Source organism: Megascapheus bottae, chromosome 24 (assembly GCF_031878675.1).
Source record: "Megascapheus bottae isolate mThoBot1 chromosome 24, mThoBot2.hap1, whole genome shotgun sequence".
Taxonomy (NCBI): domain Eukaryota; kingdom Metazoa; phylum Chordata; class Mammalia; order Rodentia; family Geomyidae; genus Megascapheus; species Megascapheus bottae.
The window spans coordinates 24,872,337-24,888,872 of NC_143532.1; the positions used below are offsets into that span (position 1 = coordinate 24,872,337).

The window sequence follows — 16,536 nt, forward strand, 5'->3', positions numbered from 1 at the left end:
CATAAATCTCAAGTTCAGTTTTCCATTCAGCAAAGGCCTTGCTCCAGTCTGCCCCATTCCTGCTGGGCGGGGCTGTGAATTCCTTTAAACAAATCATTGTTGGAAAAGTGCTAAGCTGATCTTCTGGCTCAGGCAGTGAAGTCACTATCATAAAATAATAATAATAACTCAGATAGAATATTTTTAAAGTTATCCTAGGGGGCTGGAAAAAGCCTGCTTCAACCCCCCCCCCAAGTCTTCCTAATGGGACCAGCTCATGGACCCAGACTGAGGGTATCTTTTTTTTTTTATATGAGAAAAGTGTCAAGATCCAGACTCAGGCACACTGAAGCAGTAAAACCAGGATGAAACTCACAGTGATATCAAACCCTAAGGTGGAAGGGGAAAGGCGCCTCTTACACTCCATCGCCAACAGCTGGAATCCAAATGGCCTTCCATTCTGGACAAACATCCCCAAGGAATCTTCAGACAGTGTTGCTCCTCCAGGCTTGAGAGACTCTAGCCTGCTGTTGGACTACAGAAGCCTTCTCTCCATTTTCTCATGCTTAAGTTTGCCATTACACCAGGTTGGTTGCCTGAAACCAGACCCCAGACTGAGGCTGGGGGAACCTCAAAAATGCAAATCCTCCTGAAGAGAAATCTGTCTGGTGTTAAGATCCCAATTTGGCAACTGAGCCTGAGTGTAGGCAAGGAATACTAGTTCTTGCCTGGTTGGCTCTGACTCAAGCCCCTCCCAAGATAGTCATCATGGCAAGAAGAGGGAGCCATCTAGAGCCCCAGCACCTCCCCCTGACATACTTGGGGGACATTCCAGTACCTGCTTCCTATGGGACAAGCACACGGCGGCTCTTAGATTGCTAGCCAAGGAAGGCCAGGGGAGAATAGCCCGGGACAACATCAGATGGGCGTCAAAGATACACAGAGGGCAACCTCCCCTGATGAATGGTGAGAGGGTGGCTTTCCATAGAGGCCAGGGAGGAGGAATTGGTACCTGGAGGCTCTAAGATGCCCAGATCATCTCTTGACCCATGGGCGGGTGAGACTTAAGGATATTCAGAACACTTGGAAACCACAGCCAATGAGCAGCCCGAATGCAATCAGGGTCAAGATGAAATTCCAAATTACTCAGCAGTGTGTAAATAGAGCTGAGCCGTTTCTCCTGGGGACTTCAACTGCCCTAGTCCTGAGTATGCGCTTAATGGGAAGTCTTGCATGTACTGACCACAAGGCAGACTGACAAACAGCACATCCCTGGAACCAAACAAAATAGAAACTACCAAGGCAGGCTCTGGTGGCTCACACCATCCTAGCCAGTCAGGAGGCTGAGATCTGAGGATCACAGTTTAAAGCCAGCTTGGGCAGGAAAGTCCATGAGACTCGTATCTCCACTAACCAGCAAAATGCTGGAAGTAGAAGTATGGCTGAAGAGGTAAAAAGCTAAGCGACAACATCCAGGCCTTTAGTTCCAGCTACAGTTCTGGTACAGAGTGGAGGGTAAGAAAAGAAGGAGGGGAGAGAGGGTAGGGAAAGAGGAGGCAGGGAGGGAGAGGGGGGAAGAAGGAGGGGAGAGAAAGAAAGGAACGAAATGAAATGAAACTCAACCAACAGTGTGGATATGCTACATAAAATGTTCAGCAAAACAAGTCAAGTATGAAAGAGCTCTTTCTGATTTCTTCTATGTGGAAAGTTCAAGTTCATAACCAGGCTATCCATATAGCCTGCTAGAAACTAGGAGAACTGTGGCTCTGACCAGGTAGACTTCTCTGGGAGGGGAATTGGAGTTTGTGAAGTGTAAATGAGGTTCTCTCTCTTTATTTTCCCCTACAATTTTTTATATTAGTGGGTTTTTTTCCCCAATACTACTATTTTAACTCAAGGCCTTATACCTACCTGCAAGGCTGGAGTTCTACCACTTAAGTCACTCCACCAAACCAAGATTCTGTTTCTTGATATGGGTGCTGATTTCCGGGGTACATTCTCTTGGCAAAAATTCATCACATTGTAATCACACCTGTAATCCTGGCTACTCAGGAGGCTGAGGGCTGAGGGCTGGAAAGTCTGAGACTCTTGTCTCAATTAACCAGCAAAAGGCCAGAAGGTGGAGCTGTGGCTCAAGTGGTAGTCAACTATTCTTGAGTTAAAAAAAAAAAAGCTCTGGGAAAGCACCTAGACTCTGAGTTCAATCCCTAGGACCAGCACAAAACATGAATAACAACAATAAAAATGTATCACATATTTTTTGCCAGTCCTGGGGCTCAAACTCATGGCCTGGGCACTATCGTTGAGTTTCCTCAAGGCTAGCACTCTGCCACTTGAGCCACAGCAAGCATTCTATAGCCCTACCCTCCAGGCGCTATATCATATTCTTTTTTATTTGCCATCCTGAGGCTTGAACTCAGGCCTGAGCACTGCCCTTGAACTTTTTCAAGGCTAGTGCTCTTCACTTGAGCCACAGCACCACTTCCAGTTTTTTCTTTGTGTATAGTAACCAAGGATTTGAACCTGGGGTTTGTGCATGCTAGGCAAGCACTCTACTGCTGGGCCAATCTCCTGGCCCCCCTCTATCGTATTCTTATACAGCAATAAAGATTTACTTTGTTTGTGTGTGCTAGTCCTGAGACTTAAACTCAGAGCCTCATACTCTTGCTTGGCTTTTTCACTCAAGGGAATGTGGTTTTAAATTCGTTCATTTCCAAGCAGATTGTTTGCTTCTCCCCATCAAATGCTAAGTATGGCACTTAATACTGCTGGGTCTGTGTGTCCTTCCTACAGTCCTGGTCTCTCTGCACCAAAAGCTGTGTACCAAGTTCAGAAGCTGGCTTCTCAGCCAGACACCCCACCTGCACCAGGCGTACTCCTGCCCTGTCCACCATTAGTACCGTCCCTCTCACTCCCTCCCTCCTCTACCTATCAGACTTTCTCTACCAAACCCAGCCCTTCTCTCCACACATTCCTAAGGCAGGGATCAGGATCAGGACGCAGCTTGGCAGGGAATTGGTGTGGTAGCTTATCTGGCTGGGTAAGGTCAAGCAAGGTGTTTGAGCCTTTGTTTCCCCACCAGGAAAAACAAAAAATGTCACTCATATCTCTTTCTCAGTGCTATTGGGAGCCTGAAAAGGGCTCACCGTGTCTGGCACATAGTGACAATGATTCAATGTCACTTCAATGTCATAGGGTAAGGTTTCAATCATGACATAGGAAACAGTCCAACCTCATGATGAAAAAAGTCAGACCAGAGGGTGAGCATGGGAGAGGGGTCCTTGGTGGCTCTTTGCCCTCTGTTAGCAACTTACACAGTGATTTTAGGACACGGGAAACAGGCATACATGGGCACTGCTGGCAGAGGTGTAGACTGTACATCCCATCTGAGAGCAATATGCAGTATTCAGGGACGTTACACACTGGCACAAGAGTCCACAAGCCTGCAGATGCAACATCTTTTGTAAATAAAGTTTTATTAGAACACAGCTCACACAGTCATTCACAGGTGGTTTTTGCTCCCTCAGTACAGCAGCAGCAGAGTTGAGACATCACACAAAAGCCAAATACGGTTACTGTCTCACTCTTCAGCAAGTGTTCCAATCTCTGAGCGAGGACCCATTCCTTTTGGGGAAAATCTTTTCAGTTTTGGTCTGTGAGGGGTGCGTGTGGTTGTACTCATTCTAGGAGACAAGCCTGTAATCCTTGCACTCCTGAGGCTAAGGCAAGAGATCCAGTCCACTCTGGGCTACCTAGTGAGACTCTCTCAGAAGCAAACAACACTAATGACAAGAGAAAGCAAGAACCAAATGTAAGTGTACCAGCAGGACTGGTTCTCAAGAGCATGGGGCTGAGGGAGAAAAAAACAAGACATATTCTACTCAACAGAGGTAATGTCTTTGAGTACTTATGCCAGGTGGTACTTGAGTGATGATCCCACGAGGATCTCATCAACCTCTCATTTAGCAAATCTATGAACCAGGGACCTTTAGCCCTCCATTCCACAGATGGAGAGACTGAGGTCCCAAAGTTCACAAGTGCTAGCAGGTGGCAGAAGTGGGGTTTGAACTCACTGAGACCAGAGCCTGGGTTTTCAATGGCTGCCTTATACAGAACACAATGCAATGGGTTTCAGGATCCCCTGCAAATACCAATCATACACCCTTACATAAACTGCAGTGTTTGCATATGACCCATGCATATCTTCCTGCAGACTTGGATTACTTATGATGCCTAATGTAGAAGAAATGTTTGTGCAGAGCGCTGTGCTGCGTTCTTTCGGGAATTACGATGACACATTGTGCACATTCAGTTCAGACACAAGCACCCCAGGCTCAAGAGCCCAGGAATGCAACTCAAGGTGGCCAATGCTGAACCCTTCGGCTATAGAGCAGCCAGGGTGCAGCCAGGTAGCGCAGGCTGCAGCAGGGTGCCCAACACAGTGCTCAAAGCTATGCAAATTCTAGCTTCTTTGGAACTTTCTGGAAATGCTTCCCTTTTTGTTAGTGTGTTCTTTGTGCCAGTCCTGGGGCTTGAACTCAGGCCATGGATGCTGTCTCTGAGCTTGTTTATGCCAAGGCTAACCCACTACCACTTGAGCTACAGCTCTACTTTGAGGGTTTTTTTTTGGTTATTAATTGGAGATAAGAGTCTCACCAATTTTCCTGCCTGGAGTGGCTTCAAACCACAGTCCTCAGATCTCAGCCTCCTGAGTAACTAGGATTACAGGCGTGAGCCACTGGTACATGGCTGGAGATACTTTTTTTTAACTTTCAGCTGTTGGCTGATAAATCTGAAGACACAAAAAGTGTTGATAGACTGTTTTTCTATGCATAAAAATATATCTGTTTAAAAGGCAAATAGTACATTATATAGATTTCACCAAATTTCTTTATTTTTTTTTTGCCAGTCCTGGGCTTGAGCTCAGGGCCTGGGCACTGTCCTTGGACTTTCTCAAGGCTAGAGCTCTACCACTTGAGCCTCAGTACCACTTCTGGCTTTTTTCTATGTATGTGGTACCGAGGAATCGAACCCGGGTCTTCGTGCATGCTAGGCAAGCACTCTACCACTAGGCCAAACTCCCGGCCCTCTTTCTTTTTTTTTTTTTTAATTTTTTTTTTAAGAATCACACATCTATGTACAAAGCCACATTGTACATCTAAGGACATTTACCAAATACATTGGGAACTGAGAACATGGAGAAAGGGGGTTAAGAAAGAAACCAATAGTGCTGCCCTGCTATACAGCTCTCTGGTACTGAGGATCATAATTCTTTCAACTTTCAAAATCTTCAAGCAGTCAGATTGTCAGTGGCTCACACCTGTCTTCCTAGCTACTCAGGAGGCTGAGATCTGAAGAACGTGATTTAAAACCATCCTGTTGGAGAGGCTCCAACTCCAAAATAACTGGCAAAAAGTAGAGTGGGAAGCATGACTCAAGTGGTAGAGTATCAGTCAAGCAAGCACACTGAACACGAAAGCAAGCACAAGGCTTTGAGTTCGGGCCCAGATCCTGAAAAGAAGATGGAGGAGGAAAAGGGAGGAAGGGAATGAGGAGGAAGAAGAGAAGGAGAGGAGGAGGAAAAGGAAAAGTGGGATGAATCGGAGATGTCGCTCAGCAATGCAGTGCTCGCAAGGATGCAGCAGGCACCCACTCCACCCCCAGCCCCACAACAAGAAATCATGAAATTAAAGTGACATCAGAATCAATGAATACACTGAATAAAAAAGAAAAGAATACAATTAAATTGCATATGGCGTTCGATGTGTAATCTAACTAGCCCAGCTCTAAGGTCACTTTAAAATGAGAAAAAGAAAAAGAAATCGGACAGCAAATTCTGACACTCCAAGTCCAGCAGGGGCCACAGCCTCTCCATGCCCGGCCCCCTCAGTTCTCCCACAGCCCAGCCACTCTGTGGGTGTCTCAGCAACCCCCAGCAGTGCAAGGACCAAGGCTGGCACCTCAGGCCTAGCTGGGCACTGTGGGCTGGTTGCCTTATCACACCGGACAGAACAAACAGCGTGGGCCTGAAACGGGCCCTCCCATGGACTCAGCAGGGCGACTCCTGGCTTTTTTTTTTTCCTGACCATCTTTGAGCTGGAGATCAGACACAGGGAAAGATTAAAACAAATATGAATTTAATCAAGGGATTCTGCTGTCCTGGGGTGGAAACAGGAGCCTGCTGACATAAAGAGAGGCTGGAGCACTGGGGAGCCAGAGTGGAATCAAAGCCGCTTGCTTACCACTAACCGCTCAGATGATCCATATCATAACAACAAAAAAGAAAAACAATTATTTATTCTTTTTGATGTTGCAGCTCAGCAGCAACTTGCTTTTTGAAGAGAGCAAGGTCAAAACCAAGTTATTGTTTTTGCCTGAAACTTTGACAGGGGCTGTGAGTTCTTCCGTGTGACCTACTTACATGAGAGGTACGGCAAACTTGGGGATGCTCATTTCTTCCGGGCCGTAGAGTAAGTCCTCCTTTCCTCTCCTGGTTGCCCTCCTTCTGGCCCATTCCTCTTCCCCTCCCTTCCAATTAAGGACCTGAAGGCGATGTCACGGGGAGCCCAAAGAACACCAAAGCAAAAGTTCTGACTCCTCTAATGGAGTTAGAAGCCAAGTTTTCTAGATTCATTCCTCTGGGGTGGACTGGAGGAAAGTCACCTTTCTCTGCCTAATTCACTCACCAGAGACTCAGCCATGGCAGGACGGGGATGTGGCCACACACCCACACATGTCCTATTGGCCTTGTTCCACCCATGATCATAGAACCGGTTATATTTCATAAGCATCAGGAATGTACATGGAAACATGAGGCTCAGTAGAACACAGGCTTGTAAGTTAGACTAGAATGCAAGAGCACCAGCTCTGGGCCAAGTGTCATGAAGTTAGCCGGAGACGAGGAATGGAAAGAGTGTTTGGGCGGAGGGCTCATCACCTGTGATGGCCTGGGGGTGTGGTGAGCATGAAGATTCATTACACTGAAAATAGCTTGGCCCTGCAGGTCAGGAGCCCATGGCGAGGAGAGTCCCTGGGACCTGAAGGTGTGGTAAGAATCAATTCTGGCAGGGTCTGCGAAACTGCCATGAGAAATGTGGCTCTCCTCTTCATGGCAATGGGAACCCATACACAGGCCCGTAAGTGACAGAGCCCTGTGGTCAAAGGGCTGGTGTTCACTGTGGACTATCGGACCCATTGCAGGCAAGGGGTCTGGAGGCAGGTAAGAGCCAGTGTATAGCTCCATGCTTGAGATGGGCCTTCCAGAGGAGGTGGCTGGGTACAGAGATGAAGGAGGGAGAAGCTATAGGTTCCTATTTTATTCTTTTTGCTGCTGTTGTTCATTTGTTTATTTGTTTGGCAGTACTAGAGTTTGAACTCAGGGCCTCTAGCCAATTACATGAGAACTTTACATTGAGTCATGGTTATTTAAAAATTAAGTTATTGTTATTATAAAGGTGATTTTCAGAGGCCTTACAGTTACATAAGTCAGGTAAGTCAGGGACAGAGTACATTTCTTGGGCTGGGAATGGGGCTTAGTGGTAGAGTGCTTTCCTAGCACGTACGAAGCCCTGCATTTGATTCCTCAGCACCACATAAACAGAAAAGGCTGGAAAGTGGTGCTGTGTCTCAAGTGGTAGAGCCTTGAGCACAGAGATAGGCTCAGGGACAGTGCGAGGCCCTGAGTTCAAGCCTCACTACCAGGAAAAGAAATCCATTTCTTTTGGGACAGTGTTATCTGGTCATTGTTATTCTACTAGTGCCTCCCAGTGAAGCCAGGCATGCACCATCACATCATGGATTGAGTTGGGATCTTGTAAACTTTTATACCCAGGCTAGCCTCTAATTGTGATTCTCAGATCTCCACTTCCCAAGTAGGTAGACGTAGATGGTGAGCCACTGAATCCAGCTTGATAGGTTCCATTTGAACTTGGGGCATAGGTGGAGTTATCCATTAGATAGGGCGCAGCACAGAAGGGACCAGACAGGCAGGTGTGAGAAGATATTGCTGCTACAGACCAGCTCGTCAGTCTCTCCTCTGCCTTTAACTTAAGCTACCTCTCATTGGATGTTCATGTTCTTTGGTTCTTCAACCAGATATTGAAACTGCTGGGCTTCATGCTGTGCTACACCTGGAAGAGAAGAGGAAAGTATCTACCACAATGGGCCGGGAGTTTGGCCTAGTGGTTAAAGTGCTTGCCTAGCATGCATGAAGACCCGGGTTCGATTCCTCGGTACCACATACATAGAAAAAAGTCGGAAGTGGTGCTGAGGCTCAAGTGGTAGAGCTCTAGTCTTGAGAAAGTCCAAGGACAGTGCTCAGGCCCTGAGCTCAAATCCAGGACTGGCAAAAAAAAAAAAAAGAAAGTATCTACCACTTTTTCGGGGTGGGGGGTGGTCCAGCTCAGAAACCCAGGGGACCAGACACACTGTAGCCCTGGTTAGAGCCTATCTTCATTCCTTTCTCATTGTCTGTTGCTATAACAAATAACAAGATAAATTGTGAAGAATAAAGGTTAATGTAGCTCAGAATTCTGGATGCTGGTAAGTCCAGTGCTGGTACCAGGGGAGGGCCTTCTTGCTGCCACATAACAGGGCAGAGGGCATCATGTGGCCACGTGGTGAGACACCCTGTGCTGTCCCTTCCTCTTCGTAATGAAGCCACTAATGTCATGCCACCCTTATGACCTCATTGAATCCTAATTATCCCTCCAAAGGCCATCAACAAAAGAACTTGAGGATAGAGTTCTAACAGGACATTTGTGAGGGCATCTTCCAACCACACCACAAGTCCCCAGAAACAGAGGTCAAGACAAGGACAGGAGCACAAATGCTTCTTTAGGAAAGGGGGTCCCAGCAAGCACTGGCAGGAGAGGATAGGAAGAGAAGGTAGCTGACATGGCTCCATTATGAGAAGGTGACTGTTGTGAGAAAAAGGGCTCAACCCCAACCCAGTTTAGGGATATGCCTGTGGAATGGTCTACTTCAAACAGCCTGGAGGATGAACTTTTTTTTCTTCTTTATTTCATGAAATGCCCTGCCTCCAGGATTCTGTTACAGCCACAAAAAAATGGATTAACACACCATATATCTCTTCCCAGCCCTTCATTCAGGTACACCACACTGGCAACTGGAAGCAATTTATACCAGGAAAATGAGCACGTCATACACACTGAAGAGGCTTTTCTTCAGTGTCAACCAGCATCTTGCTGTTCATTTTCACCCTTCCAGATCACGCTTTACAGGCCTCTGCTTCCAAATATATGAACTTACCTTCAAATCCTTGCCCAAGATCAGCTCCTAGGGAGACAAAACTAAGACAACTTCCCTGGACAGATATTAGCTCATAGAACGGTCTCAGAGGGGACTGAAACAGAGGTGTCCCAGATAACTGCCCCCAGAGGAGCCCAGCCTGGAGCAGAGGTGAAAGTCACAAACACTTCCTTTCTTGAAGTTGGCTGTAGTGGGAACTCTCCCCACCCACTGTCCATCCGTCAGCCCCAGAGGGTACATGTGCCAATCAGCATATGCCCAATCCCTGTGCCTGGCCTTAATTCTATTTCACAACTGGCTGCTGAGTCCATGTGCCCACACTTTTCCCTGGGATCCCTAGTTGGTGGCTGCCATCTTCCCATTAACAAAGAGAATGAAGCTCTTGTGTTCTGGCAAACCAGCTCTTCTCTCACAACAAAGAAAACGCAAAGAGAAAAGCCCAGCCCTCATATGTAGTATTTGCATGATACAAATCCATTCATCCCTGCCTATTTCATGCTACCAGCGATATAACAACAGCTGCCTAAAGTTTCCAAAGGTTTTTACAATTGGCCTCAGTGTATCCTTGGAATGGAACCTACAATTAGGAAGATGGAGCTGAAGATGGACAGATAGGCAGATTCTGTTCATACAATTTGAACCCCTAGGTCTAGCCATGCCTGAACTCCATTAATAGTTCTTTTTTTTCATTTATTTGCATTTATTTTTTGCTAAATTTATTCTTGTGCCATAAGTTTTTGTTTCTTCAGTTTCTTTTAGGATACCTTTTTCTTCTGTGCAACTGCCTCTTCTGGTTTAGGAACAATTTGCTCCTTTTCAGTAAGGATCATCTCAGTGTGGCACGGGGAGCTCATGTATGGGTTAATCCTACCATGGGCTCTGTGAGTTCTGTGGTGCATCTTGGGTGCATTGTTCTCCTGGATGTGTTCAATGACCAGGGAGTCTACATCTAAACCCTTCAGTTCAGCATTACTTTCTGCATTCTTAAGCATGTGCAGCAGAAACACAGCACTCTTTTTGGGCCACCAACCCTGTGTCCAACCCCACTGTTTGGCCTGGGCACATCTGCCAACTCCACCATTGTAACACTGAAATGGTACACATTGCTTCTTTAATGTTACGTCTTTCAGATACTTTGTGGCTTTCCGGATATGCATACCCTTGATGGCCTGGGCTGTTTCTCTGGTGTTCTTAAAATGAACGCAAAGATTTGAGCCTCTTGACTTGCATGATTTTGTGAGGTTTTCTGGGTCTAGAGAGTAGCGAACCATTTTCACAGGTCACCTCAGGCCGCTTACAGGGGCTTCTGGGAGAAGTCATTCCATTAATATTTCTAGAGCTGTCTGAGCCAGTAACTTTCTTGTTTCTTCCAAAACCAGTTCACTTTAGGCTTCTTTCATGTACAACTGAAAGAAAACTAACATCTCCAATTCCATGCTCCTGCATGGCCTCTGTCCCTTGAAGGATCATGTTAAATCATTAAAAATATTAATCACACAGGCATCAAAGGCTCATTCCTGTAATTCTCAGGAGGCTGAGATCTGAGAATCATTGTTCCAAACCAGCCCTAGCAGAAAAGTTCATGAGACTCATCTCCAGCTAAAAGTGCAAAACCTAAGGAGAAACACCCAGGCCCTGACTTCAAGCCTCAGTATTGGCATGTATATACACACACACACCACACACATGCACACACACACACACACACACGCACGCACATGCACACACACACACACAGAATAGTGGTACAGAAATTATATATAGTTTTTTTCCGGGCTGGGAATTTGGCCTAGTGGTTAAAGTGCTTGCTTAGCATGCATGAAGACCCAGGTTCGATTCCTCGGTACCACATATGTAGAAAAAAAGCCAGAAGTGGTGCTGAGGCTCAAGTGGTAGAGCTCTAGCCTTGAGAAAGTCCAAGGACAGTGCTGAGGCCCTGAGCTCAAGCCCAGGACTGGCAAAAAAATAATAATAATAATTTTAAAAATATATATATATATAGTTTTTTCCTATAAATTCTTAGAAAACCAAACACGTGCCAGGCACATTATAGACGTGTTCTCCTGGCCATCTTCCCATCAGCTGACAAGATAAACATCACTGGATTAACTTCACGGTTCAGCAAGATGAGCCACAGAGAGGTCTTCTGTTTATCCACCTGAGCCCATAGAAAAACCCATGGCCAAACCCCAGGACTTACCCATCCCTTCCCTGGGCCTCTCTCACCTAAGCCCTGAGTATTTCCACACCATAAAATGGCTATGGAACCATCCCAGTCTAGTGAGCTCTGTCCCTTTTTTCAAGCAGCCAAGTCATCTGTCTGAAATTCCCAAGATGCAGGATGACAGAGTCAGGGTGTGGACTCTGGTCTGTAGCCTACCCACTCTCCTGCTTTGTCCAGTCTGCCTTTGAGGAATGGAGTTCCTGGGTCATGAAACTTCCTAGAGAGTTCTGGGTGAAAGAGAAGGTAAACCAAGGCTGATCATTGCTAAGCAGTTATAAATCCATGACATCTGGGTCATTTGGGGCCCGGGACTTGTATCAAAGCTCCAGGGAAGCAACTCCAGCCCAAGGCCTGGAAATCAACATGGGGGTTATAGAAATTGCTTCTTTCTTCTGCCAGAGGAGAATTTGTTAGTCACCTATAGCTCATGCCAGCATGTGAGATTCTGCCACAAGCCCCACCACCCCTTGAAAATTTCTTCAGAGCCAGGCCCAATGACTGGCTAGCTACTTGGAGGTAGATAAGCGGGGATTGTCCAAGGTCACCTTTGGAATAAAAGTTATTCAGACTCCGTTTCACTCAAAGGCTAATCATGGTGGTGCATATCTTTCATCTCTAATTACATGAGGGAAGAACAAGTAGGAGAGCTGTATCCCAGGCTGGCCTGGGCCCACTTCAGAAATGGCCAATTCACGCCGCATGCCAGTGCTCACACCTGTAATTCTAGCTACTGGTGAGACTGAGATCTGAGGATCCCCATTCGAAGCCAGACCAAACAGAAAGGTCCATGAGACTCTTATCTCCAATTAACACCAAAAGGCCAGAAATGGAGCTGTGGCTTAAGTGGTAAAGGAACAGTACTCAAGCCCTTAGTTCAAGCCCCATGAGTGGTGTGCGTGCATACATGTGCATGCGTGCGCACACACACACACACACACACACACACACACACACACACACACACACCCCAATGCATAAAAAGGGCTAGTGTCATGGCTCCAGTGGTAGAAGGCCCTGAGTTCAACCCCCAAGACCACCAAAAACCATAACCCAGTCACTATTAACTTACATCTTGTCACTGAAACGTTATGCATCATAGAATTCTTGTTGGAAAGCTATAGAAGTCCCAACCCAAAGCCAGTGCAAGTTCCTGAAGTGTCCAGAAGAAGCTGACTCAGAGAATCCATAATGGCCTCAAGCCTGGTTTCCCATGTCTTCTTTACCCCTTTTCCATCTTTTGACCTTTACTGCGTCTTGTGGGGATCACAGAAGATCCAAACTGCTTTCCTGCCAGCCAGAAGTATTCTGGAAAGCTCTCTAAGTCCTCTGACTCTCATGGTTCATGTTGGATGCATGGCCATTCTCACAACTCCTGTGAGCGGGTCCAGTCTGCTCGGGCCAGGATCATGGATGGTGTACTGCCCAGGAGCCTATCCAGAACACATGGACTGAGACAGGAGAAGAAGTTCCCCAAGGAAAATGGGGAGCACCTTCCAAAAGGAGCAAGAATGGACACTGAACAAGTTCCTATGGTATCCATGTCCACTTTGGGCCATCATTAAGTCCAGACCGCCATGATTTCACCTTATTCAGAGCGCAGCCTCCCTTCTTCACCACCCTTCTGACAGCCTCAGTCTTTACAACTATCACTCTTCTCCCTCTTCTCTCTCTCTCTCTCTCTCTCTCTCTCTCTCTCTCTCTCTCTCTCTCTCTCTCTCTCTCTCTCTCTCTCTCTCTCTCTCTCCTCTCACTTCTGTTTCTGTCTCTCTTACCTCCTCTATCCTTTCTCTGTCTGTCTCTATTTCCCCTCTTTCTCCTTTCTATCTCTCCCTTTTCCCATCTCTGTTTCTCTTCTACCTCTCCCTCCTCTCTCCTCTATTCACTCGTTCTCCGCTCTCCCCTCCCCTCCCTCGGTCACCAGCCCATAAACTCCAAGGTCCAGGAGATTCAAAGCTCTCATATTGTTTGTTGACTATCCTTACCACCTTCACTCAGTCACCTGACATCTTAGCCAAACAGCCCAGCGGCTATGCCTCCATCATACCCTGCATCATCCATTTCCATATCCCCCAATCCTGGAAATCCAGCCTAGCCTATGGCCAACCCTCTGGAGGAACTCAGAGGGTTGCTGCCATACCAACTCAGCTCCTTCAACACAGATGACCTTTCTCTGACTGCACCCCAGCCCCTGGCCCCGGCCCTCCATGTTCATGGAGCAGCCCATGAGGACTGCAAGCTCTTAAGAATGCGAGTCATCAAGCTAGCCGCTCACCTGACCCAGATCGTCACCTGCAAGAAACCTAACCTGAACCATTTAAATGCAAAGGTACTTGGCCCAGTCAGAGATCACATGGTGAGATGCCAGCAAATGCACGACTTCCTTGGCTTTGCCCCCACTCACCTGGGGTCCTCCACGTGTCAGTAGCCCAGCTTTACTGTCATGCTCAGGTGAGCAAGGAGACAAGATAGCAAACAAGAAGCCAGCTGGGAGGTTATGGGAGACAGGAGGTCCTAGAGGGTCTCATGCTGTGACAGAAAGCAGAGCCCCAGGCCTAGAATGGGAACAAGGGAGAGGGGTGGCAAGAAGAGACATACAGGAAGGGAGAGAAAGAGAGAAAGGGAGAATATGGCAGAAATAGGAAGAAAGGATGAAGATAGACACCATTTGTCCTGTGTTTAAGACTAAGGTCAAGGTAAGGTGACAGGGAATGCCTTTCTAAGTTAGGCAGGTAAATGGTAGCTGGCTGCTACATTCTTTTTTTTTTTTCCTTGTGGGTCATGGGTCTTGAACTCAGCCTAGGCACTGTCCCTGAGCTCTTCAGCTCAAGGCTACCACCCTACCCTTGAGCCAAGCTCCACTTTCCATTTTCTCGAGGTCAATTGGAGATAAGAGTCTCAGGTCCTTTTGTGCCCAGGCTGGCTTTGAACCTTGATCCTCAGATCTCAGCCTCCTGAGTAACTAGGATTACAGTTGTGAGACACCACACCTGACCTCAGCTGCTACATTCTTGAGGGTGTGTGTGTGTGTGTGTGTTTGTACCTGTCCTGGGGCATGAACTCAGTGCCTGGGCACTGTGCCTGAGCTTTTTGCATTCAAGGGTAGTCACTTTGAGCCACAGCTCCATATCTGGATTTTGGTAGTTTATTGGAGATGAGAGTCTCACAGACTCTCCTGTCTAGGATGGCTTTAAACCACCATCCCCAGATCTCATGAGTAGTTAAGATTCCAGGTGAAAGCCACCAGTGCCCAGCTACATTCTTGAGTGTTGATAGTCCTTAAGTCTCTGAAGAAGGCTGACAGGGTTAGGTGGTGTCATAAGCAAAGACAGATGCCTCTCTTCTATCTACCTAAGTAGCATGTGCCTAACACCAGAATGTTCTCCATCACCTCGACCTCACAGCCAAACCCCTGCAGCCTGTGGCCACTGGGTCCTGCACAGGGCCCTGTTGGGGAGGGTATCAGGCTCCCCTATCCATCCCTCCCCAAATATGAACTCCCCTCTGACCCCCATGTCTTAGTCTGTCCTTAGCTAGCTCCTTGGCCTTGCTTAGACCCTTCCTCTCCTAGGAACTCAGTGGGCAGTGCCACCAGCAAAGGCCTGGCAGGCCTGGCATTGCTCCTCGAAGTCTATTGGTCTCCACCAACCTTCAAAACAGTGGAGCCCTCTTAAGGTGAATCCCCTTGCCCTGGCACTATCTTCCCCCTCTCACTCTGTTTTTCCTCATCGTTGTTTTTGTTGTAGATGTTGTTTGTTTCTGTCAGTCATTGAGGCTTGAACTCATGGCCTCGCCTGAGCTTTTTTGCTCAAAGCTAGCACTCTACCATTTTGAACCCCTACTCCAATTCTGGTTTTCTGGTGGTTGACTGAAGATAAGAATCTCAAGGACTTTCCTGCCCTGAGGCTGGCTTCAAACCTCAATCCTCAGATCTCAGCTTCTTTTTTTTTTTTTTTTTTTTTTTGCCAGTCCTGAGCTTGAGCTCAGGGTCTGAGCACTGTCCTTGGACTTTCTCAAGGCTAGAGCTCTACCACTTGAGCCTCAGCACCACTTCCGGCTTTTTCTATGTATGTGGTACCGAGGAATCGAACCCGGGTCTTCATGCATGCTAGGCAAGCACTTTAACCACTAGGCCAAACTCCCGGCCCCCAGATCTCAGCTTCTTGAATAGCTAGGATTAGAGGTGTGAGCCACCCGAACCTGGCTTTCTCCTGTTATTTTCTTCCCTCCAATCTGCCTGCCCACTCATCAAACCTCAAGGTCTAGCAAGAAGCTGACCCAGGAGCCAAGAACCACACATACAGGAACTTCCATGATCCAGATGAGACAGTACCAGTAGCATGACAGCAGGTGAGGACAGTCAGCCCACCTCGAGAGCTACACGGCCCTGGCTGGTCAGGTCTTTGGTGCATGGAGAGGCTCTAGAGCACAGGTCTAGTCTTCTGCCCTCTGTTCACACGGGACTGGGCAGACCTCTCTGTGTGAGGGGCTGGGATTGCAGATCGGACCACCCCTCCTCAGGTCCCTAGACCTTAAAGACAGTGGGAGAGGAGACTGGCTCTCTGGTACCCTCCGCTCCTCCTGGCAGGTGACAGGGCATGGGCAGCCCATGGGGGCATCTGGGCCCTGTGTGACTGAACAAGGATGGCACATCCCCACGCCTGTACCGAATGTCAGTCATGTTGCCCAGTGCCCCACCCCATTCCCGAAAACCAAAGGCACCCCATCCAGAGAAGAAAGGGAGGGGGGCTTCATCATTAATAGCGCTGGCGGCAAGGTAAAGCCGCCCGCCCGCCCTGCGCACCCGCGTCCGTAATTATGCCAGCGCTTCTTTCATCCCCACGCGCGCACGCGGAAAGTTTATTGTTGTATTTCGGCCTCTCTTCAGTCTTCTCTCCCTTTCATGCCCAGGGAAGGGTGCTGAGAGGTCAAAGCATCCTCCCCCAGCGCCAATCCCTGCTTCAGTCCTTTTAGAAAAACACCCAAAGCCATAATTTGTCTTAGAATTTCTTTTGAAACAGCTACAAGAAAGACTAACGACTGTTCTTTTCCCTCTGTTTCTGATT

The 16,536-nt window shown here is 47.6% G+C and overlaps 1 long non-coding RNA gene across 1 annotated transcript in view; it reads left to right on the forward strand.

The window, feature by feature from the left end:
• LOC150047152 (uncharacterized) overlaps positions 1 to 16,536 on the forward strand; it is a 34,360-nt gene that overhangs the window by 17,624 nt on the left and 200 nt on the right. The window lies entirely within an intron of this gene.